Here is a 24,863-nt window from a genome sequence, read left to right as displayed (position 1 = left end):
GATCACCAGAAAACAAGATCTAATACTGCACTGGATCTTTTCCTCTCATTTCTCACTGCTTCCCTTATGTATAGAGTTAGATTTGCAGGTTCTAAACTCAGGACCATTTACTGAGTGTACCAACACAGTTCTTGCACTGGCTTTATTCCTTCTCTTAATATTCTAGGAGGCAGGGACTTCCCTGGTGACACAGTGGCTAAGAACCCGCCTGCCAATGCAGGGGACATGGGTTTGAGCCCTGGTCCAGGAAGATTCCATATACCTCGGAGCAACTAAGCCTGTGCGCCACAACTACTGAGCCTGTGCTCTAGAGCCCGCGAGCCACAACTACTGAGCCCCCGTGCCACAACTACTGAAGCCCACGTGCCTAGAGCAACAAGAGAAACCACCATGAATGAGAAGCCTGCGCAACGCAATGAAGAGTAGCACCTGCTCGCCACAACTAGAGAAAGCCCGTGAGCAGCAACAAAGACCCAACGCAGCCAAAAATAAATAAAATTTTAAAAATATATATTCTAGGAGGCACATGGTGTCTGGATTACATTGTTCTATAGTATTTTCAACTGTCTTGCTAATCCACTGCTGTTTCTTCTAACAGTTATTCTTACAAAAGCGGTAGGGAACTTGTATAAAATTATGTTTAAAATTTACATTGTCTTCCAAATATCTTATTTTTCTCTTAATGGAGAAAGTGACAGCCAGTGGAATATGAACTACATTGATAACATACAACTAGTAGCAATGAAAGAAACTGAGTTTTAAACTTGAGAATGCACATCTAAGGTGTTTATAAATTTATACAGTCAAATGTCCTTAATTTAATTCTCCATTTAATTTGTAATTTGGGAGCGACAACACTCGGTATTTAGTGAGGTTCCAAGTATCCAGGGCAGGGGTTGGGGGAGAGGGAGATGGTAGAACAAAAATATTTCCTTTGTCTTTTATGACTTGAAATTGTCTAAAATGTGATGAAGAAAAAATACCTCATTTAAAAAATATATTTTGGGATAGGTATTGGTAATAATAATTAATAACGAGTGCTTTTATGCCCCAGAAGCAATTGGTGCTGCTTGTCCCATTAAGGTGGACATGGTGAGCCTTGATTATACTCAGCTTAATTTGAAGATTTTAATAAAGGAAAAAACTTGTAGGAAGTGTGGTATATTATCATACTTAAAACAGCCAATTAAATTAGTCTCCTGATACCAGCTACTTTATAAATTCATTTATCACACAAGTTATTCTGACCTTTCCACCTCTTCCTGGATAAGGATGGTAGCAATTTCCCAGTAGCAAAATTATTGTTTTTTTTTTTTTTTTTTACAGAGCTTCTTTTCCAGTTTGAGTTTCCTTTCTTTCTGCACTTCTATTCTTGAATCCCCTTCTGAGAGACTGGAGTCCCATTTACACACTGGCAAGAAAAATGCTGTTTGGAAGGATATAGGAAGCTGCATCTTAACGTCCAAGCTAATTAGCCACACCTAAACAGTTCACGAAGGCATTTTGCTCAATACGGAGTATTTCCCTTATTCAAAAAACAGAAGAAAGTGTTGATCATCTATTGAAGCTTGACATACTCGCCAAGCAAATGTCAATCCTTTTTTACACCATTCAGTTTCATGGGTTCTAATACCTTTTTCCTAAATTTTAATGTTGATTCCTACATGTTAAATGATGATCCATTTCTCACATGCAATATTGACATAGATCATTCACTCAGCTAATTGAGAATGTTTCCCTTTATCAACAGTTTTTCATGGTTCAGGGGCACGACATCTCTTTCTAAAAAAATAATTAGAAGGTGACTCTAGCCTTTTACCAGATTTGAGAGATTTGAAGAAAATAACTATCTTTGCAAAAATTGCATTTGAAGTCAGTCTTTCTAAAAGATAAAGATAAAGAATTTTCCAGAGAAATAAGGGGGGCAGGGGTCATGGATGGAAGAGAACTTCCATTTACTGAGTACCCATTATAAGCCAGAAACTGTGCTTGGAGTTTTACATGAGTTTTTTCCTTTAACACCATGAGGCGTTTATTTATTTGCATTCTGTGGTGAAACCGAGGCCCAGAGAGGTCAAGTAACTCATGCAATCAGCTGATGGATGCTTGGCCTGGGCTCTAACACCAAGTCTGTTGGACTAGATGCCATGCTCCTTCCATTTCACTATACTTTGCTGCTTCAGTTGGCAAGATCAATGGGGTCCCCATATTCTGAGGGTTGCAGCAACTCAGTGATCAGAGCTGGTTCAGATTCAGAGTTCCCTTGACTGTTTTCTCAGTGGTGTTGATAGAGGCGTGGGAGGCTCTTATCCCATGTAACTTTGATCTCTCACCCATGGTCAAAAGCAGGCAGTCTCTTAGCGTGAGGCTGAGATACTGAAAAGCTCTGTGCGCTCTTACACAAAGAAGCAAGACTATCACTGCTTCCTATCAGTGTTGCTCTTTGTTTTCTCTTGGTAGCTGGGATTTTGTTCTAAGGAAGGACACTATTATACATTTTCCTCTGTGCTACTCACACATTTGCTGATAGCCACTCAACCAAGTGCATGAATTACTGAAAGGTTCAATCACCTAGTATTTTAGACTATTACTCATAGTAATAAACTGTTGGGATATCTACTGAAGAGAGACCAACAAAGCATCATAAAAGCAGCATTCCTGTGCTTATACACATTCATAAAGATCAGCGCTAAGAAGAATTTCCATATTGCTTTGGATGTTAAATTTCCCTAAACATACATAGTCCAATTTTCTGAGGCCACCCTTCAAAGGACTATCTAGTTCTTTTAAAACAAATAAAAAATATGTGTAGCTCAGTATTGAGAGGGAAGACTGGTCTCAGGGATTCTTTTGTTTTTACAAAATATATTGGCATTTCCTCCTACCAAAATACCTATGACTTGTCCAGGAAGAAGCATCTTGATCCAGAGCTATCTGAATTATTTTTCTAGCTTCAGTTAGCACTCTTCAGGAAGAAGTCAGCCTCTTGAGCTCCAGCCTTCATATCTTGGGGCACTGTCTGAGATGACCTAGATAACCTGAGTGAGGCAGGATGGACTAGAAAAGGCAGGTTAAGGAGTTACCTCTCCTACAAGGGTGAGGCAGGCAGCGGGGGCACAGGCCCAGCTGCAGGCGCTGGAAGTGAGTCCAGTCCAAGAGCAAAGGAAGTCTGCATCTGACCTGGTTGTTGTCTAGCCAGAAGGCTGCCAGCTTGGGGCTTGATGCCAAAGGATGAATCCAGAAGCTGTCGGAGATTGAGAGTTCCAGACCTTTGCCTGAGGTTCAGGAGCAGCCTGGGGACTGAAAAATAGGATCAAGGTGAGCTTTAGTTCTAGAAGAACCCATAATAGTTAAATTACCAAGGAGAAGAAACACAAAAGGGCAGCAGTTACAAGACCAATGAATACAGTGGGAACAGGTCTTCCAAGCCTGGGTGTCAGACCTAAAGCAGACACTGCATTCCAGGCTTAATTTCCTTAAGTCATTCCTGAATAATGTTGGGCCTGGGGAGCTCGGTTGTAGGGAAGGGGTTGTCAGAATAGCTGCATTTGGAGCCCAGGGACCCCCTAGGAGGACAACGTCAGGGACTGGGAAAAAGGCCATGGGGACAGGCTGTATTCACTGAGGTTGTACATCTGTGTGTCAGGAAGTCAGGCTGGAAAGAAAGGGCACAGGTACTCCAGATGAGGGCTCTGGGAAAAACATGCCTTCTTTCTATTGCTGTTGGCTCTTCTGAGGCTGTGGAGATCTACCTCTTTTGTTCTCCATGGGACCCTATTAAAAGGTTTCTTGTGTTCAATTTGTATGTGGTTTTCCCATTCCTATGGGTTTCCTGAAAATTCGAATACAGGTTTCAGATGACCCAGTAATAATTTATAGATACCATGGCTCAATGACTTTGCCCTGGAGACTCCTACCTCTTAGAGAGTCTGCTACTTGTTGAATGTTGAAGGATCCAGCAGAGCAACACAGAGCCAAAACCACATATGGAGTTGGAGCCCCATATGGCACTAGAGTGGAATTAATTGGAGTAGCAATTGCCATTCTATTTCACATAATTTTGTGTTTTTATTCCATGGAATTTTAGCCACAAGAACGTTATTCACAGGATGTGTCTGTGGCATGTTTTGCACTGACGAACAAAAGGGAACACTGCATCGACCACGATGCAATTACACTTCCTTCTGCACAACTTCATCCATGCCTGACATGTGGAATCTGCCCAGGACTGGCTGTGAACCCTGCAAAACCGTTGAACGATAAATTATTGTCATCATGCCTCAGAAGGCTGTGTCACATTTGCCTGCAACCATTGTACAGACCTACCTTTTAAAAATAGATGTGTTTTTGCACTCTTGAAACTACTTATTTTCTTACTCTTTGTCACAACCAGCCTAGTTTAAGCTGACGGTAAAAAGAGGTTTTGGAGGTTTTCCACCACAAGGTTATTTAAAGTTCTTTGAGCTGCCGCCAGACCTTCATTTAGCATTTTAATAAACTTCCTGGGCCAAGGAGTAATTTTCCTGTATCCTCTTTGTCCTCAGCATGAAGTAATAGTACAAAAGAGGGTCATCATTTTTAGGCCAGTCACCTGCATGAATTATAAAATTATCCTTACGAACAACCAGATGTAAGGTCTGGGATAGAGAAAAGGGGATCAGACTTTTTTCTGTGATTAACATTAAAAAGGGGTGGTCATAGACACATCAAGGGTTTAAGAAAGTGCCAACAGAAATATTTTTCACACAGATAGTTAGAAAGGACTTTAAAAGAAACTGCACATACAGTCAAGTTACAGGAAGATAACTAGAATTAAATTGCCTAAACTTTTGCTTGCTGGTGGTGTCCTTATCTGGAGCCTCTCTAAAGGCAGAAGTACCAATAGACTCCTATGTTTACATGGTGATATGGAAATCGGCCTCCAAGACAGTTGTAAGGCTCCCCAGAGAATTTTTTGGAAACTGCATCTCTGGGTGCGGTGTGATGTCACTTTTCAGTGTTTCTAGGCATTGTGCCAAAACTCAGTGTTCAGGAAAATAATTGCAAAAATGTTTAAATAATTTGCATGATGTTTCTGAAAGCAAAGGAAAAGCTGCCTGCTCCATTCCCAAAGGAGATTTCAAGACACAATCAATGTTGGGCCACAAAAACACTGTTTAGACAGAATAATTATCAGCCCCTTCCCTTCTCTTTCATTATTAAACTGAGGTCTATTCCCTCTGAGGGTTTCACCTGGCATATGGAAAGACTGTTTTGCTAAGTCCCCTTTATGGATGTTCAAACAGGCTAAGTAAATTCAGAGTTTACTAAATTGGCTCTTTCATGTACATCATTTGACATGAAGTTGCTTCTACGTCATGATTAGCTTTTTTGTTTCTATTTCATGTTATAATCAAGTATGATGGAATTATATAGGATGCTTTCAAACTACCAGAATTCTTGAAAATGTATCCCAATGCTGAGTTCATTTCATTCATTATTGACACCTTTAAACTGAGCTCAAAGGACCCTAAGTGACAGGGTCATCAAAACAACACACAGAAGGATGCAGTGGGTGGAATCGTATTAAGACAAAAAAGTGAAGTCGTGTTTAAATTGTGTTACAGCTTTCAATGCCCAAATTACAGTACAGTTATTTCTTTAGGGATCTACTTAAAGTACTGTTTGAATTGAATCAAAGTTATTTTTACAGAGATTCTTGAAATGACATTTTGTGATTTAAAAAGACATGGCTATTCTTTATATTGTAGTTTATTGATTTTGATAGTTTAGGAATGAATACATTGAAAAGTGGCACTGTTAGAGTACACACCAACACAATTTTACTCTCTCCCCTACCCCCATACTGCCTATTCAAACCCACTCTGTGCAACCAGTTTTTCCCCTGCCTTGTGGAAGGCACTACAGTATTAGGATAGATAGATAGATAGATAGATAGATAGATAGGTGATAGATAGATAGGTGATAGATAGATAGATGTATATACATACTTAGCTAATAAAATGTCTTTGGACACTTTTAATCTAAAAAGGCTAATGTTACTAATTAATGCCTAGTTCTGTGTAACTGTTAAAGACATTAATTTGAAGTTAAGCACCTTTTCTTACTTCGGGCCTTTAGCAGAAAACAGGGTGAAGTTAGCTTCTTCTCTTTTGACTCTGCCTTCTTTTCCTTGCCACTCACTGTGATTTCTGACCCCACCAGGGTTGGGATGTGAGTGAGGGAAAGACGTAAGGAAACAGGCAAAGATTTACTTGACTGGTATACTTTTTTTTTCTTTTATTTATTTATTTATTTATTTATTTTTGGCTGTGTTGAGTCTCGTTGCTGCGTGCAGGCTTTCCCTAGTTGCAGCAACTCTTCATGTGGTGTGCGGGCTTCTCATTGTGGTGGCTTCTCCTGTTGCGGAGCACAGGCTCTAGGCGCGTGGGCTTCAGTAGTTGTGGCTCATGGGCTCAGTAGTTGTGGCATGAGGGCTCTAGAGCACAGGCTCAGTAGTTGTGGCACACAGGCTTAGTTGCTCTGCGGCATGTGGCAGCTTCCCAGACCAGGGATTGAACCTATGTCCCCTGCACTGGCAGGCAGATTCTTTTTTTTCTTTTTTTTGCGGTACGTGGGCCTCTCACTGTTGTGGCCTCTGCCATTGCAGAGCACAGGCTCCGGACGCGCAGGCTCAGCGGCCATGGCTCACGGGCCCAGCCGCTCCGCGGCATGTGGGATCTTCCCGGGCTGGGGCACGAACCCGTGTCCCCTGCATCGGCAGGCAGACTCTCAACCACTGTGCCACCAGGGAAGCCCATGGCAGGCAGATTCTTAACCACTGCGCCACCAGGGAAGTCCCTTGACTGGTACACTCTTGATGTGTTGACACTCTTCAGACTTGGTGAATGTTTACACCTGACTTTTTCCCTCATGAGCTCATCTATAATTTTTTTTTTTTTTTGAGACTCCCACATCATTGGGTATCTCTTACCTGGAATGTCCAGCAGAAATGTATCTCCTCAAAGTGGTCTTTTCTGATGCCTCCATTAGCTCTTGAGTATCTAGCAGAAAACTTGTACCTCTTTATGCTGAGGTCTCCTCACTCTCCAGGTGATCCTTCTGGGCAGAACCTTAGACAACTCTGGCCTGTTTTGCTCATCCATAGCTTAGTCTGGTCCACAAAACGCTGATCTGGTGTCAGTTATACTACAGTTATTCCCCTCTGCACTGTGGCTAAAGGTAGCTTAAAGCTTGAGCCAGTTTATATTTTTTCAGGCCTGTATCAGACATGCAGTCCCAATACTAGGAAACACATAGGATACTTCCTGCGTGGTCCCAAAAGAGGTCCTCTCACATTTGAGGTGAAGAAGTATCTCCCATCCTACCTAGCTTTTAGACTGTTAGATTCTCAGCACAACTCTCTCCAAATACATCCTCTCTCTTGACCTCTCTAATCTCTTTTTTCAGGGTAGAGTTGGTAGTTTTTACCAACTCTTTTGGAAGTTCTTCTTAGGTGGCCTCAAAACTCACTTTGGAATGTTGCTGTAGAAGGAATCCAAAACTACCGCAAATGACTATGCAGTTTGTACCCCACACAAAGATATCAAGCTACAGGGATGAGTGAGTGCTGAATTACAGCCATTCCTCCTCTAGCAGCACAGGGTGCCAGAGGGGCACTTTACTGCAATTCACCTACCCAGTGGGATTGCTTTTCTGCTAATTTGCACAAAGGCACCTATTGCCTTGGAGCCCTGGTTGAAACTGAGACAGAGTCCCATGTGAAATCCCATTTCATTTAGATGAGTTACAGGATTAGCGTTTTCTCTACATGAAAACCATCTACAGATATTGATGGCACCTGTGACAACTGTTCAACAGCGTCAAAAAATTACCAGGAGGCCAAAGATGTCATCCTGTGACTTTTCATTTGAACAAAATATCATATTTTTAGAGTTTTTTTCAACAAGAGCTCCAAGATACTTCAATGAGGAGAGAAAAGTCTTTTCAGCAAAAGGTGCTTAGACAACTGGATATCCACATGGAAAAAAAAATGACCCCTACCTCACACTGTGTACAAAAATTAACTCCAAATGGGTTATAGACCTACATGTAAGAGCAAAAACTATACAGGTTTTAGAAAAAACATAGGAGCAAATTTTGAGGCCTTGGATTAGGTAATGGTTTCTCAGATATGACACCAAAAGCACAATCTACCAAAGAAAACATAGATCAAATGGACTTAATCAAACTTCAAAAGTTTTGTGCTCCAAAGGACACCGTCAAGGAAGTGAAAAAGCAATCCACAGAATGGGAGAAAATGTTAACAGGTCATAAATCTGATAAGAATATATGAAGAAGTCACAATAAAAAAAAGAGACATGCTAAAAATGGAGAAAGGATTTGAATAGATATTTCTCAAAAGAAGACATTCAAGTGACCAATAAGCACATGAAAAGCTGCTCAACAACATTAACCATCAGGAAATGTAATCAAAACCACAATGAGATACCACTTCGCACTCACTAGAATGGCCATTAGAAACAAAAACAAAAAAGAGATAATAACAAGTGTTGTGAGGATATAGAAAAATTAGAACCCTCATACACTGCTAGTGGAAATGTAAAATGGTGCAGCCACTTTGGAAAACAGGCTGACAGTTCTTCACAAAGTTACACATAAAGTTACCATAGATCCAGAAATTCCACTTCCAGGTATAAATACAAGAGAGTTGAAAACATGTCCACACAAAAACTTGTACCTGAGTGTTCATAACAGCATTATTAGTAATAGCCCAAAAGTGGGAAAGAACCCAAATAACTATCACTTGATAAACAAAATATGGCATATCCATACAGTGGAGTATTATTCAGCAATAAAAAGGAATGAAGAAATGATTCATGCTACAAGATGGAAGAATCTTGAAAACATTATGCCAAGTCACAGAAGTCAGTTACAAAAAACCACATACAATATAATTCCATTTATATGAAATGTCCAGAGTAGGCAAATCCATACACACATAAAGTAGATTAGTAATTGCCTGGGCAATTTTATTTTTGGACAGTGCATTGCTAATGTATAAACAAAAAATTGATTTTTGTATATTGATCTTGTATCCTGCAACTTTGCTGCACTATTTTTTTTTGTTTGTTAGTCTTTTAGTGGATTTCTTAGGATTTTCTTGAATACAAGAATATTTCATCTGCAATAAAGACAGTTTCACTTCCTCCTTTTCAGTCTGGATGCCTTGTATTTCTTTTGCTTGCCTGACTTCACTGGCTAGAACCTCCAGAAGTATGTTAAATAGAAGAGGTAAAAGCAGGCATCTTGCCTTGTTCCTGACCACGGGGGGGAAAGTGTTCAGTCTTTCACTATAAAGAATTATTTTGCTGTGAACTTTTTGTAGATATTCTTTTGTCAGGTTGAGGAAATTTTCTTCTATTCCTAGTTCGTTAATAGGTTTTTTTAAAAAATCATGAATGTATGTAGGATTTTGTCAAACACTTTTCTATGTCTATTGTGTTGAATATATGGTTTCTGTCCTTTATTCTATTAATATAGTGTGTTACATTGAATGATTTTCATATATTAAACCAATCTTGTATTCCTAGGGTAAATTCCATTTGGTTATGGTGAATAATCCTTCTTATATATTGCTCGATTTGGTTTGCTAGTATTTTGTTGAAGATTTTTGCATCTACATTTATAAGGCCTTTTAAATTTAAAATTTCTCTTAGCCTGTTTGTCCACTTAACTGACCATTGTGTCTTTAGCTGTGCAAAATTTTCTAGCTTTTATGCAACCAAACTAGTGAATGTTTTCCTCTATGGCTTCACAGTATTTTTTTCTTGCTGAGAAAGATTATTCCTACTCCAAGACCATAAAACTATTTATCTGTGTTTTTCTTTAATATGGTCACTATTTTATTTCTTTTAATGTTTAGAGTGTTAATCATTGGGAGTTTACATTTATATAGGCTTTAAATTGAGGACACAATGGCCTGTTTTTTTTAATCATTCCTTTTAAAAAATTTTTAAATTTTATTTTATTTATTTTTTTATACAGTTGGTTCTTATTAGTCATCAATTTTATACACATCAGTGCATATATGTGAATCCCAATCGCCCAATTCTGCACACCACCATCCCCACCCCACCGCGACTTTCCCCTCCCCGGTGTCCATACGTTTGTTCTCTACTTCTGTGTCTCAACTTTTGCACTGCAAACTGGTTCATCTGTACTATTTTTCTAGGTTCCTCATACATGTGTTAATATACGATATTTATTTTTCCCTTTCTGACTTACTTCACTCTGTATGACAGTCTCTAGATCCATCCACTTCTCAACAAATGACACAATTTCGTTCCTTTTTATGGCTGAGTAATATTCCATTGTATATATGTACCACATCTTCTTTATCCAGTCTGTTGATGGGCATTTAGGTTGCTTCCATGACCTGGCTATTGTAAATAGTGCAGCAATGAACAGTGGGGTGCATGTGTCTTTTTGAATTATGGTTTTCTCTGGGTATATGCCCAGTAGTGGGATTGCTGGATCATATAGTAATTCTATTTTTAGTTTTTTAAGGAACCTCCATACTGTTCTCCATAGTGGCTGTATCAATTTACATTCCCACAAACAGTGCAAGAGGGTTCCCTTTTCTCCACACCCTCTCCAGCATTTGTTGTTTGTAGATTTTCTGATGATGCCCAGTCTACCGGGTGTGAGGTGATACCTCATTGTAGTTTTGATTTGCAATTCTCTAATAATTAGTGATGTTGAGTAGCTTTTCCTGTGCTCTTGGCCATCTGTATGTCTTCTTTGGAGAAATGTCTATTTATGTCTTCTGTCCATTTTTTGATTGGGTTGTTTGTTTTTTTAATATTGAGCTGCATGAGCTGTCTGTATATTTTGGTGATTAACCCTTTGTCCCTTGATTTGTTTGCAAATATTTTCTCCCATTCTGAGGGTTGTCTTTTCATCTTGTTTATGGTTTCCTTCGCTTTGCAAAAGCTTTTAAATTTCATTAGGTCCCATTTATTTTTGCTTTTATTTCCATTACTCTAAGAGGTGGATCAAAAAAGATCTTGCTGTGATTTATGTCAAAGAGTGTTCTTCCTATGTTTTCCTCTAAGAGTTTTAAGGTGTCCAGTCTTACATTTAGGTCTCTAATCCATTTTGAGTTTATTTTTGTGTATGGTGTTAGGAAGTGTTCTCATTTCATTCTTTTACATGTAGCTGTCTAGTTTTCCCAGCACCACTTATTGAAGAGACTGCCTTTTCTCCATTGTATATCCTTGCCTCCTTTGTCGTAGATTAGTTGACCATAGGTGCATGGGTTTATCTCTGGGCTTTCTATCTTGTTCCATTTGATCTATGTTTCTGTTTTTTTTTTTTTTTGCGGTACACAGGCCTCTCACTGTTGTGGCCTCTCCCGTTGCGGCAGACACACAGGCTCAGCGGCCATGGCTCACGGGCCCAGCCGCTCTGCGGCATGTGGGATCCTCCCGGACCGGGCCACGAACCCGCGTCCCCTGCATCGGCAGGCGGACTCCCAACCACTGCGCCACCAGGGAAGCCCTATGTTTCTGTTTTTGTGTCAGTACCATACTGTCTTGATTACTGTAGCTTTGTAGTATAGTCTGAAGTTAGGGAGTCTGATTCCTCCAGCTCTGTTTTTTTCCCTCAAGACTGCTTTGGCTACTCGGGTACTTTTGTGTCTCCATACAAATTTTAAGATATTTTTGTTCTAGTTCTGTAAAAAATGCTATTGGTAATTTGATAGAGATTGCATTGAATCTGTACACTGCTTTGGGTAGTGTGATCATTTTCACAATATTGACTCCTCCAATCCAAGAACATGGTATATCTCTCCAACTGTTGGCATCATCTTTAATTTCTTTCATCAGTGTCTTATAGTTTTCTGCATACAGGTCTTTTGTCTCCCTAGGTAGGTTTATTCCTAGGTATTTTATTCTTTTTGTTGAAATGGTAAATGGGAGTGTTTCCTTAATTTCTCTTTCAGATTTTTTACCATTAGTGTATAGGAATGCAAGAGATTTCTGTGCATTCATTTTGTAACCTGCAACTTTACCAAATTCATTGATTAGCTCTAGTACTTTTCTGGTGGCATCTTTAGGATTCTCTATGTATAGTATCATGTAATCTGCAAACAGTGACAGTTTTACTTCTTTTCCAATTTGTATTCCTTTTATTTCTTTTTCTTCTCTGATTGCCATGGCTAGGATGTCCAAAACTATGTTGAATAATAGTGGTGAGAGTGGACATCCTTGTCTCGTTCCTGATCTTAAAGGAAATGCTTTCAGTTTTTTTCTTCATTGAGAATGATGTTTGCTGTGGGCTTGTCCTATATGGCCTTTATTATGTTGTGGTAGGTTCCCTCTTTGCCCACTTTCTGGAGAGTTTTTATCATAAATAGGTGTTGAATTTTTTCAAAAGCTTTGGCTGCATCTATTGAGATGATCATATGGTTTTTATTCTTCAATTTGTTAATATGGTGTATCACATTGACTGATTTGCGTATATTGAAGAATCCTTGCATCTCTGGGATAAATCCCACTTGATCATGGTGTACGATCCTTTTAATGTGTTGTTGGATTCTGTTTGCTAGTATTTTGTTGAGGATTTTTGCATCTATATTCAACAGTGATATTGGTCTGTAATTTTCTTTTTTTGTAGTATCTGTCTCTGGTTTTGGTATCAGGATGATGGTGGCCTCATAGAATGAGTTCGGGAGTGTTCTTCCTCTGCAATTTTTTAGAAGGGTTTGAGAAGGATGGGTGTTAGCTCTTCTCTAAATGTTTGACAGAATTCACCTGTGAAGCCATCTGGTCCTGGACTTTTGTTTGTTGGAGGATTTTTAATCACAGTTTCAATTTCATTCCTTGTGATTGGTCTGTTCATAATTTCTATTTCTTCCTGGTTCAGTCTTGGAAGGTTATACCTTTCTAAGAATTTGTCCATTTCTTACAGGTTGTATGCATTATTGGTGTAGAGTTGCTTGTAGTAGTCTCTTAGGGTGCTTTGTATTTCTGTGGTGTCTGTTGTAACCTCTCCTTTTTCGTTTCTAATTTTATTGATTTGAGTCCTCTGCCTCTTTTTCTGGATGAGTGTGGCTAATGGTTTATCAATTTTGTTTATCTTCTCAAAGAAAAAGCTTTTAGTTTTATTGATCTTTGCTATTGTTTTCTTTGTTTCTATTTCATTTATTCCTGCTCTGATCCTTATGATTTCTTTCTTTCTGCTAACTTTGGGTTTTGCTTGTTCTTCTTTCTCTAGTTCCTTTAGGTGTAAGGTTAGATTGTTTATTTGAGATTTTTCTTGTTTCTTGAGGTAGGCTTGTATAGCTATAAACTTCCCTCTTAGAACTGCTTTTGCTGCATCCCATAGGTTTTGGATCATCATGTTTTTATTGTTTTTTGTCTCTGGGTATTTTTTTATTTCCTCTTTGATTTCATCAGTGATCTCTTGTTTATTTAGTAACGTATTGTTTGGCCTCCATGTGTTTGTGCTTTTTATGTTTTTTCCCCTGTAATTCATTTCTAATATCATAGTGTTGTGGTCAGAAAAGATGTTTGATATGATTTCAATTTTCTTAAATTTACTGAGGCTTGATTTACGACCCAAGGTGTGTTCTATCCTGGAGAATGTTCCATGCACACTTGAGAAGAAAGTGTAATCTGCTGTTTTTGGATGGAATGTCATATAAATATCAATTAAATCTATCTGATTGTGTCATTTAAAGCTTGTGTTTCCTTATTTATTTTCATTTTGGATGATCTGTCCATTGGTTTAAGTGAGGTGTTAAAGACCCCACTATTATTTTGTTACTGTTGATTTCCTCTTTTATAGCTGTTAGCATTTGCCTTATGTATTGAGGTGCTCCTATGTTGGGTGCATATATAGTTATAATTGTTATATCTTTTCTTGGATTGATCCCTTGATCATTATGTAGTGTCCTTCCTTGTATCATGTAACATTCTTCATTTTAAAGTCTATTTTGTCTGATATGAGTATTGTGACTCCAGCTTTCTTTTGATTTCCATTTTCATGGAATATATTTTTCCCCCCCTTCACTTTCAGTCTGTATGTGTCCCTAGGTCTGAAGTGGGTCTCTTGTAGACAGCATATATGTGGGTCTTGTTTTTTAATCCACTCAGGAAGCCTGTGTCTTTTGGTTGGATCATTTAATCCATTCACATTTAAGGTAATTATCGATATGTATGTTCCTATGACCATTTTCTTAATTGTTTTGGGTTTGTCTTTGTAGGTCCTTTTCTTCTCTTGTGTTTCCCACTTAGAGAAGTTCCTTTAGCATTTGTTGTAGAGCTGGTTTGGTGGTGCTGAATTCTCTTAGCTTTTGCTTGTCTGTAAAGCTTTTGATTTCTCCATGGAATCTGAATGAGGTCCTTGTCGGGTACAGTAATCTTGGTTGTAGGTTCTTCCCTTTCATCACTTTAAGTATATCATGCCACTCCCTTTTGGCTTGTAGAGTTTCTACTGAGAAATCAGCTGTTAACCTTATGGGAGTTCCCTTGTATGTTATTCGTCATTTTCCCCTTGCTGCTTTCAATAATTTTTCTTTGTCTTTAATTTTTGCCAATTTGATTACTATGTGTCTCCATGTGTTTCTCCTTGGGTTTATGCTGTATAGGACTCGCTGTACTTCCTGGACTTGGGTGGCTGTTTCCTTTCCCATGTTAGAGAAATTTTTGACTATAATCTCTTTAAATATTTTCTCTGGTCCTTTCTCTCTCTTTTCTCTTTCTGGGACCCCTATAATGCGACTGTTGTTGCATTTAATGTTGTCCCAGAGGCCTCTTAGGCTGTCTTCATTTCTTTTCATTCTTTTTTCTTTATTCTGTTCCACAGCAGTGAATTCCACCATTCTGTCTTCCAGGTCACTTATCTGTTCTTCTGCCTCAGTTATTCGGCTAGTGATTCCTTCTAGTGTAGTTTTCATTTCAATTATTGTATTGTTCATCTCTCTTTGTTTGTTCTTTAATTCTTCTAGGTCTTTGTTAAACATTTCTTGCATCTTCTTGATCTTTGCCTCCATTTTTTTTCCGACATACTGTATCATCTTCACTATCATTATTCTGAATTCTTTTTCTGGAAGTTTGCCTATCTCCACTTCATCTAGTGTTTTTTCTGGGGTTTTATCTTGTTCCTTCATCTGGTACATAGCCCTCTGCTTTTTCATCTTGTCTATCTTTATATGAAGTTGTTTTTTGTTCCACAGGCAGCAGGATTGTAGTTCTTGCTTCTGCTGTCTGCCCTCTGGTGGATGAGGCTATCTAAGAGGCTTGTGCAAGTTTCCTGATAGGAGAGACTGGTCCCAATGGCCTGCTTTTTAAAATTCATTCAGTAATTCACCAATTTATTAAAATTTGTTCAATAAAATTATTAAACACCTGAGAAGTGCTATACACCATTCTAAGCATTGTAAATACAAGTGTAAAAACAAAAAAAATCAACAAAAAAAAACAGGGTCTCTGTTCTCATACAGTTCTCATACAGTTGGAGAAGAGATTCAACAAAAAAATAAACAGGTAAACAAGGTAATTTCAGATAGCTAGAAGTGCTATGAAGGAAACAGAACAGGATGATATGATGGAGAATAATAGAGCTTTGTTAGATACTATGGTCAGCGAAAGCTCCTCTAGGATGGTACATTTACCACTTTAATGATGAAGATCTAGTCATTGGAAGAGCCAAGAAAAGAATGTTCAAATCAGTGGGGAAAGCAAAGGCAAAGGCTCTGGGGCCAAAGCAAACTAGGTGTATTCAATCAGCAGAATGAAACCGCTGTGAATGGAGTGAAGGGAGTGAGATGAAGAATATTACTAAATAATTCTCAATGGTGAAAAACTGAAAGCATTTCCTCTAAGATCAGGAACAAGACAAGGATGTCCACTCTCGCCATTATTATTCAACATAGGTTTGGAAGTCCTAGCCACAGCATTCAGAGAAGAAAAAGAAATAAAAGGAATACAAATTGGAAAAGAAGAAGTAAAACTGTCAGTGTTTGCAGATAACATGATACTATACATAGAGAATCTTAAAGATGCCACCAGAAAACTACTAGAGCTAATCAATGAATCTGGTAAAGTTGCAGGTTACAAAATTAATGCACAGAAATTTCTTGCATTCCTATACACTAACAACAAAAGATCAGAAATTAAGGAAACAATCCCATTCACCATTGCAAAAAAAAGAATAAAATACCTAGGAATAAACCTACCTAAGGGGGTAAAAGACCTGTACTCAGAAAACTATAAGACACTTTTGAAAGAAATCAAAGATAACACAAGAAATCAAAGATGATGGAGAGATATACCATGTTCTTCGATTGGATGAATCAATATTGTGAAAATGACTATACTGTGCAAAGCAATCTACAGATTCAATTCAATCCCTATCAAATTACCAGTAGCATTTTTTATAGAACTAGAACAAAAAATCTTAAAATTTGTCTGGAGACACAAAAGACCCCGAATAGCCGAAGCAGTCTTGAGGGAAAAAAACGGAGCTGGAGGAATCAGACTCCCTGACTTCAGACTATACTACAAAGATATAGTAATCAAGACAATATGGTACTGGCACAAAAACAGAAATATAGATCAGTGGAACAGGCTAGAAAGCCCAGAGATAAACGCACACACCTATGGTCAACTAATCTATGACAAAGGAGCAAGGATATACAATGGAGAAAAGGCAGTCTCTTCAATAAGTGGTGCTGGGAAAACTGGACAGCTACATGTAAAAGAATGAAATTAGAACACTCCCTAACACCATACACAAAAATAAACTCAAAATGGATTAGAGACCTAAATGTAAGACCAGACACTATAAAACTCTTAGAGGAAAACATAGGAAGAACACTCATTGACATAAATCACAGCAAGATCTTTTTTGATCCACCTCCTAGAGTAATAAAAATAAACAAATGGGACCTAATGAAACTTAAAAGCTTTTGCAAAGCGAAGGAAACTACAAACAAGATGAAAAGACAACCCTCAGAATGGGAGAAAATATTTGCAAATGAATCAACGGAAAAAGGATTAATCTCCAAAACATATAAACAGCTCTTGCAGCTCAATATTGAAAAAACAAACAACCCAATCAAAAAATCGGCAGAAGACCTAAATAGACATTTCTCCAAAGAAGACATACAGATGGCCAAGAAGCACATGAAAAGCCGCTCAACATCACTAATCATTAGAGAAGTGCAAATCAAAACTACAATGAGGTATCACCTCACACCCGTTAGACTGGGCATCATCAGAAAATCTACAAACAACAAATGCTGGAGAGGGTGTGGAGAAAAGGAAACCCTCTTGCACTGTTTGTGGGAATGTAAATTGATACAGCCACTATGGAGAACAGTATGGAGGTTCCTTAATAAACTAAAAATAGAATTACTAAAAATAAATTGTACATATATACAATCCAGCAATCCCACTACTGGGCATATACCCAGAGAAAACCATAATTCAAAAAGACTATGCACCCCAATATTCATTGCAGCACTATTTACAATAGCCAGGTCATGGAAGCAACCTAAATGCCCATCAACAGACTGGATAAAGAAGATGTGGTACATATATACAATGGAATATTACTCAGCCATAAAAGGGAACAAAATTGGGTCATTTGTAGAGACATGGATGGATGGATCTAGAGACTGTCATACAGAGTGAAGTAAGTCAGAAAGAGAAAAACAAATATCGTATATGAATGCATATATGTGGAACCTAGAAAAATGGTACAGATGAACTGGTTTGCAGGGCAGAAATAGAGGCACAGATGTAGAGAACAAAGGTATGGACACCAAGGGGGGAAAGTGGGGTGGTAGTGGTGGTGGTATGAATTGGGCAATTGGGATTGACATATATACACTAATATGTATAAAATAGATAATCTTCTGTATAAAAAATAAAATTAAATTTAAAAAATAAAAGGATATTACCAGATGAGGCAGAGAGTTGGGTTGGGGCTAATTCATCCAGGGGATTTCAGACCACGTTCAAGAAGGCAGTGAGAATTATTAAACAGGAGAACATCTGATTGTTATATTTTTAAAGGGTCCCTTTACTACCGTGTGGAGAACTAATTGTAGTGGGACAATAAAGTGGGGGGATCAGTTAGAAGGGATGATGATGGCTTGAAGTCAGGAGGTATACATGTATACGGAGAGAATTAGAAGATTTGAGATGTATTTCGAAGACAATAATAATAACTGATGTTTATTGAGCACATAATGGGCAACAGCTATTGTTCTAATTTCTTAACAATTTATTAATCCCTACCATTATCTTATGAATCAGATAATGTCATCATCCTTGTTTTATATATGACAACTTGACCGAATGTAGGTAGGTTACCCAAGGTGATATAACTGGTCGATGATAGAACTGGGATCTGAACCCAGATAGCTTGTTTCCAGGGCTTATGCTCTTAAGCACCCATTTTTAATTTCTCTTGAGTAGAGCCCATGGACATGCTGGTAAAGTGAATGTTGGAGGTTGAAGGAAAAGCAGAAATCAGAGATGACTTAGGTTTTGGGAAGGTTTGGGGATTATGCACTTGGTGGATAGTGGTGTTATTTACTCAGATAGGAAATATGAGGGAAGCTATAATCTAGGGATGGGTATATATGTTTGGTGGTGGTGGTGGGAGGGTGGTAGCAGAAGAATTACCTGTTCTGATTTAGAAATATTGTGGGGGTTTTTAACATCTTTATTGGAGTATAATTGCTCTACAATTAGTAGAGCAATTACTTTAGATTTTGTTAGTAGTTTTAGTATAGTAGTTTTTGTAGTAGTTTAGTAGTAGTTAGTAGTTTTTGTTAGTTTCTGCTTTATAACAAAGTGAATCAGCTATACATATACATATGTCTCCATATCTCCTCCCTCTTGCGTCTCCCTCTCACCCTCCCTATCCCACCCCTCTAGGTGGATACAGAGCACGGAGCTGATCTCCTTGTGCTATGTGGCTGCTTCCCACTAGCTATCTATTTTACATTTGGTAGTGTATATATGTCCATGCCACTCTCTCACTTCGTTCCAGCTTACCCTTCCCCCTCCCCGTGTCCTCAAGTCCATTTTCCATGTCTGCGTCTTTATTCCTGTCCTGCCCCTATGTTCTTCAGAACAATTTTTTTTTTTAGATTCCATAAATATGCGTTAGCATACGATATTTGCTTTTCTCTTTCGGACTTACTTCACTCTGTATGACAGATTCTAGGTCCATCCACCTCACTACAAATAACTCAATTTTGTTTCTTTTTATGGCTGAGTAATATTCCATTGTATATATGTGCCACATCTTCTTTATCCATTCATCTGTTGATGGACACTTAGGTTGCTTCCATGTCCTGGCTGTTGTAAATAGAGCTGCAATGAACATTGTGGTACATGACTCTTTTTGAATTATGGTTTTCTCAGGGTATATGCCCAGTAGTGGGATTGCTTGGTCATATGGTAGTTCTATTTTTAGTTTTTTAAGGAACCTCCATACTGTTCTCCATAGTGGCTGTATCAATTTACATCCCCACCAACAGTGCAAGAGGGTTCCTTAAGGTTTATATCAAGTAGGCAGTTTAATGTATGATGTTAAGGTGTAGGAGCTAGGTAAGGGCTAGAGAGAGTAATTTAGGACTCATTGGTAGAGAGCTGGTATTTAAAGCCAGATTCCTAGATAATGTAGATCTAAAAAAGAAAATAATAAGTCCATGTTCAAGTTTTGGTACACTTAGATGTAGAAATAGAAGCCAAGAAATGAAACAGAAAAGGAGCAGCCAGCAATGTAGGGGGAAATCTAGTAGAGTGAGGTGTCTTGGAAGTCATGAGGCAACTATTCCAAAATACGATTTATTGAACAACCAATGCCTTTCCTCATTAATCTGAAATGCCACTTTTATCCAATTTTTACCCATGTTTACCCAGGTTTATCTCCAGACTCTTCCACTCTACTTGTCTATTCTGCCCTAAGCACAAACAAGGTGCTGAATCAATCACTACCTTACCTTAGGCTGTAATTTTCAAAAAGATTCTGACTGTTCTCACATATTATTTTTTCTGCATTTGCACCAAATTGTCATACTCCAAATAATCCCATTGGAATGGCTTTGAATTTATACAAGCATGTGGAGGAATATTGACATCTTCATAACAGTCAGTTCTCACCAGGAAATATTCTTCCATTCAGGTGTTTTCCTACATCCTCAGCAACGATTTATAGTTTTATTCCTGGAGGTCTAGCTTGCTTGCTCGTAAGTTTATTCCTAGATAGTTTATGGTTCTGGTTGCTAACATGTATCAGCTTCTTTTTATTGCACTCCTTAATTGACTATTGCTGGGTTTTCTTAGAAGTCTTTGTTGTAGGCCACAGACAGCAACTCTGACCAACTTAAGCCAAAAGGGAACTGAGTGGAAGTGGATGGGGGAGTTTATTTGATTAAAAGGAGATTAAAGAACCAGCCTCAGAATATGTAGTACTTTTTATAATAATAAGAAAAGTTATTTTGATTAATACATTTTATAAAACTAATAAAGTTAAAATGTAGTAAAGAAGTTTAAAATGGGAACATATTAATATCTTTATTATATAAATAACTCCTAAAACTATAAAACACTATGAACCTAAAAAGTAAATGTATAAAGGACAAAAATAAACACTTTACAAAGTAGAAAAAAACAATTAACAAATATATGAAAAATTATTCAGGCCTCACTAGTAGTAGAAGAAATGTCATATAATAAGGTATTACTTTTTGATATGTCAAATTAACAAAATTTTGTGGGTTTTTTTTTTTTTTGTAAATGATTAATTCTGGCAAGGGTTTAGGAAAATTGTATCCTTATCCATTACTGGTAAAATGTAAAATGGTATAAGAAGTGTCAAAAGCCTTAAAGATGTTCCCAATTATACTGTCATCGAATTAATGGTTATATTTTCAGTGTTCTATCTTTTGGAAGTGATTCTGAATGTAGAATACATTTTATGTGTGAAGATGTCCAGTTCAGCTTTATTTATGAGATAGCAAAAAAAAATTGGAAGCAGCTCAAATGCAGGAAATGGTTAAGGATAGTATAGCACATCCACTTGGTAGAATGTTAAATGAAATTTAAATGTGAGGTTTATGAAAGCTAAATAATAACTAGAAATGCTAATGTTAACATGTGGAGGGAAGAAAACCACCCAATTGTCTGAAAGGAATACACTCTAGTGGTTATCTTTGTTTCCTAGCACTTAGGTGCCTTTTTTTCTACTTTTCCAAAATTTTTCCAGATTTTCTATTGTGAGTACATTTTGTAATATAACAAAAATACAAAAAAGTTTCCGCTGGGGCCTGTGTCTACTTTGAGGTGATTGCTCTTTTAATTCGTATTTCCTAACGCCCAGGAGCTCATACACGAATTTTTCCATTTTTCCTACTCCTTGCCTCTAAACATCAGTCTCTCTGCACCCTCTTGGGTGTCTCTCCCTTTTCAAGGCTAACTTCTCTTCTCTGGAATCATGCTCTGTCAGTTTCCCTCAGTCTTCAGCATTTTCAGTCTCTTCTTCTTCATAGGCTCTTTCCCCTCAAGCAACACTATACACAGGTCTTATCTTTATTTGAAACAATCGTTACTTGACCCTTTTGCTTTTAATGCTCACAATCCTTTTTCTTTTTTACCATCACACTTCTTTATTTCATTATAATCATGTTTTTACCTTTCTCACTTCTACTCAAAACACATCCTTGAGGGTCACTATCACTTTTCTACTTTGTATATATTGAAATGACAGAGGTAGAGTTTCTCTTCTGCCCTTACATTTCCCCCAAAGTGCAATCCTAGCCCTGTGCTCCCCTGGTTTGCTCTCTCCCTTTAGTCTTACTGTGTTCTGACTTCATCTATTTCCTCCATGTGCTAATTCCCTGCCCTGACCAAGACTGCAGCTTTATACAACTCCAGGGTCGTCAAGTACCTCCTAGTCCATTTGAATGCCACCCACTGCAATTATGCAGTACACGGCCTGTGTGTCTATATGCTGTGACTTTGGCCTTGACCTCTCTCCTTAGTTGTTCTCCTTAGTTGCTACCCAACATGTTAGACTGCACATCAGATGTCCCATTGTCACCTCTAATTTGTGTGTGAAAAGTGATTGCCTCACCTTATCTTCCAGACTAGTTCGTTTTCCACCTTTCTATCTTCATACAGTGAAACTCCATTCAACCAGTCCTCAACCCCAGGTCCTAAACCCCAGGATCATATCCTCCCTCCTAATGTCTTATCTTTCATCCCCACCAAACTCAGGCAACTGAGTTCTGTTTTTGAAACCAGTACAGACCTAGAGAGAATTCTGGTTGCAGTAGCCTTAGCTGGTCCTAGAGAAGATGCTCCACTGGGTGTGAGGCAAGGGGACTGGTGTGAATGGTAGTGATGGAGAGAGTCAGAGGTCAGAATGAGAGCAGTAGTGTAAGGGGGTCAAATCCAAAGTGAGAGGGATAGGTGTACAAAGGCAAGGGATTGGTGTTGAAGACATCAGGAACAAGTGATGAGAACACAGAATGTAAGATTAAGTGAAAACTCAGGCTGTGAGGGGTTGGGGTCTAACCCTGAAAGGTACTTCCGCTTACGTGGCATAGGGACTCATCCTTTAAAAAGTGGCTAGCCATTCCCACTGCCACTATCTTAATTCACTGCTTCAGTGCTTTCACATCCTATTGGATCTTCTCTATGCCTTCTCCCACATTAGGTTAATTTTCTCTATTCCTTGCTTTGAGCACCTGTCTTAGTCTGTTTGGACTGCTATAACAACAGCACCATAGCCTGGGTGGCTTATAAACAACAGACATTTATTTCTCACAGTTCTGGAGCCTGGTAAGTCCTAGATCAAGGTGCCTGCAGATTTGGTTTCTGGTGGAGACTACTTCCTGGTTCACAGACAGCAACCAAACATCATATCCTGGAGCAAATAAACCCAGAAGGAATGGGGCCTGCTAAGTAGGTAAGGGTGGTGTGTTTGTGTACTTGAGGATTTGTTTGAGATTTGGGCAGCAGCAGCCTGGACAGGCAGTGGGGTCCTGGGTGGGTGCTCACATAAGAAGGCCTACCAAGTCATTCTAGATGGGGGTCCACCAACGGGGGAAACCAAATAGAGAGCCAGAGGGTTTATCCAAAGAGAAGCCAGTCAGAAGAAACTATATCCCAGATGAGATCAGTGTGTGAGCAAAAGTGGGAGGGAGGAGGGTCAGGCACCCTTAGTGAGGGATTTCAGGCCACTGCTGCTGTCTCAGCTGCCTTGTACAGTCACTACAAGACACAGAGTGACCTTCAATGTGAATAACACCTAAGTCTGCATCTCCTTGTAAAGCAAGGGTCAAAAACACCTGGCTTTGGGCTTTTTGTGCTCTTCTTTAGGCCACCCCTGCAAAAGAAAAACAGGACTTATCAATATCCATATGCAATAGGATGAATGCTCGTGGAGGTCAGGATCTGAATCTTTTAAGGAATCACGAGGCATATGGGAGAAGCAGCATCATCACTGTCCAGATGATGCTTTGTTAAATGCTTCCCTTTCACCAGGTCCCTGCAGTGCAGTCTACTGCCTTAGACATTCCTGGCTAAACCGTGGACTTGGATGAAAGCCAAGCAGCTGAGGGTGAGTCTAGGTAAGATGGAAGGTGATGCTGCTCAGGGGAAAACAGCTGGCTAATGGTGTTCAATTTATCTTGGCTCTTCTACCTCAGTAATTTTCCATTTTTATCAAATCTCAATATCTGATATTTCAGTATCTGGGATTGTTTCTGAGGTCTCAAATGATAGCTCAAAAGGTCAGGAATGTGATACCATGATGAGAAATGATATTAGAAGCATCACATACAAGGTCTTATGTTTGTGAGAAAGCCGGTATATAGGTATATATACAGACAACTGTGTATATTTCAGGTCACCAAACCTTAAAAAAGACAACATGGATTAAAAACAAAAAAGATCCTTACAAGGACAACTAAAAATACTAAAAGGTGATGGCAGTTCTTGTTATGAGAACAGACTGAAAAGATTAAGGCTCTTCATCCTGCAAGGGGCATAGACTGCAGCCTGTAAATCAAGAAGCAATGGGAAGGCTAGTGAAAACACTACTTTGTCCATCAGATCCCATGACGCAGCCACTGAGAGGGCCACTTAAAGCTCAGCAAAGCTTCTGTCTCCTTTCAGGACACAGACAGGTAGGTGAAAATGTACACATTAGGTAATAAGAACTGTGTTATTTCATGGGTTGTGCAGACTGATAATATAAATATGTATGCTTGATGAGAGTTTATAAGCATTGATCAATGATTCATAATGTGCAAACTAGTGAAAAATACTCCTGTTGCAGACATTTGAGGTTGTAGAGAGGGATAAATCTGACATTTTGGCTTGGGCAGATCAAACATATGACCTAGCATGGCATTTCCTACACTATTTTGAGGCACCTCACTTATCATCATCTATATCTGTATTTTTATTCCTATATTTTTATTCTATTGATAAAACTGGTGTGCTGTCTCTTTTTTTATAGTAAAATGGTTTAAAATATATATACTTCTTTATGCCATTATGATGGCTTGGGGAAAAATGAGGTCATCTGCCAAGTAATTGAAAAGTTGTGTTTAAACAGAACGTGCGAATTGCCTGGTGGGAGTTTGTTAAAAAATGCAGATTCCAAGGCCTGCCTCAGTAGTCTGAAGTGAGATCCAAAAATCTATATTTTTAAGTCAATTCAGAAAGGAACTGTGAAAAAGTAGTTAGTCCCAAGACCATGATTTGAGACACAATGAAGGAAGAGCATTTCCTTCAGCATTGTTTCTAGCCTATACAGTGCCT

The sequence above is a fragment of the Phocoena sinus genome, chromosome 3 (assembly GCF_008692025.1).
Source record: "Phocoena sinus isolate mPhoSin1 chromosome 3, mPhoSin1.pri, whole genome shotgun sequence".
Lineage (NCBI taxonomy): Eukaryota > Metazoa > Chordata > Mammalia > Artiodactyla > Phocoenidae > Phocoena > Phocoena sinus.
The sequence above is the reverse complement of the archived record's forward strand: the minus strand, read 5'-3'. Positions refer to the sequence as shown.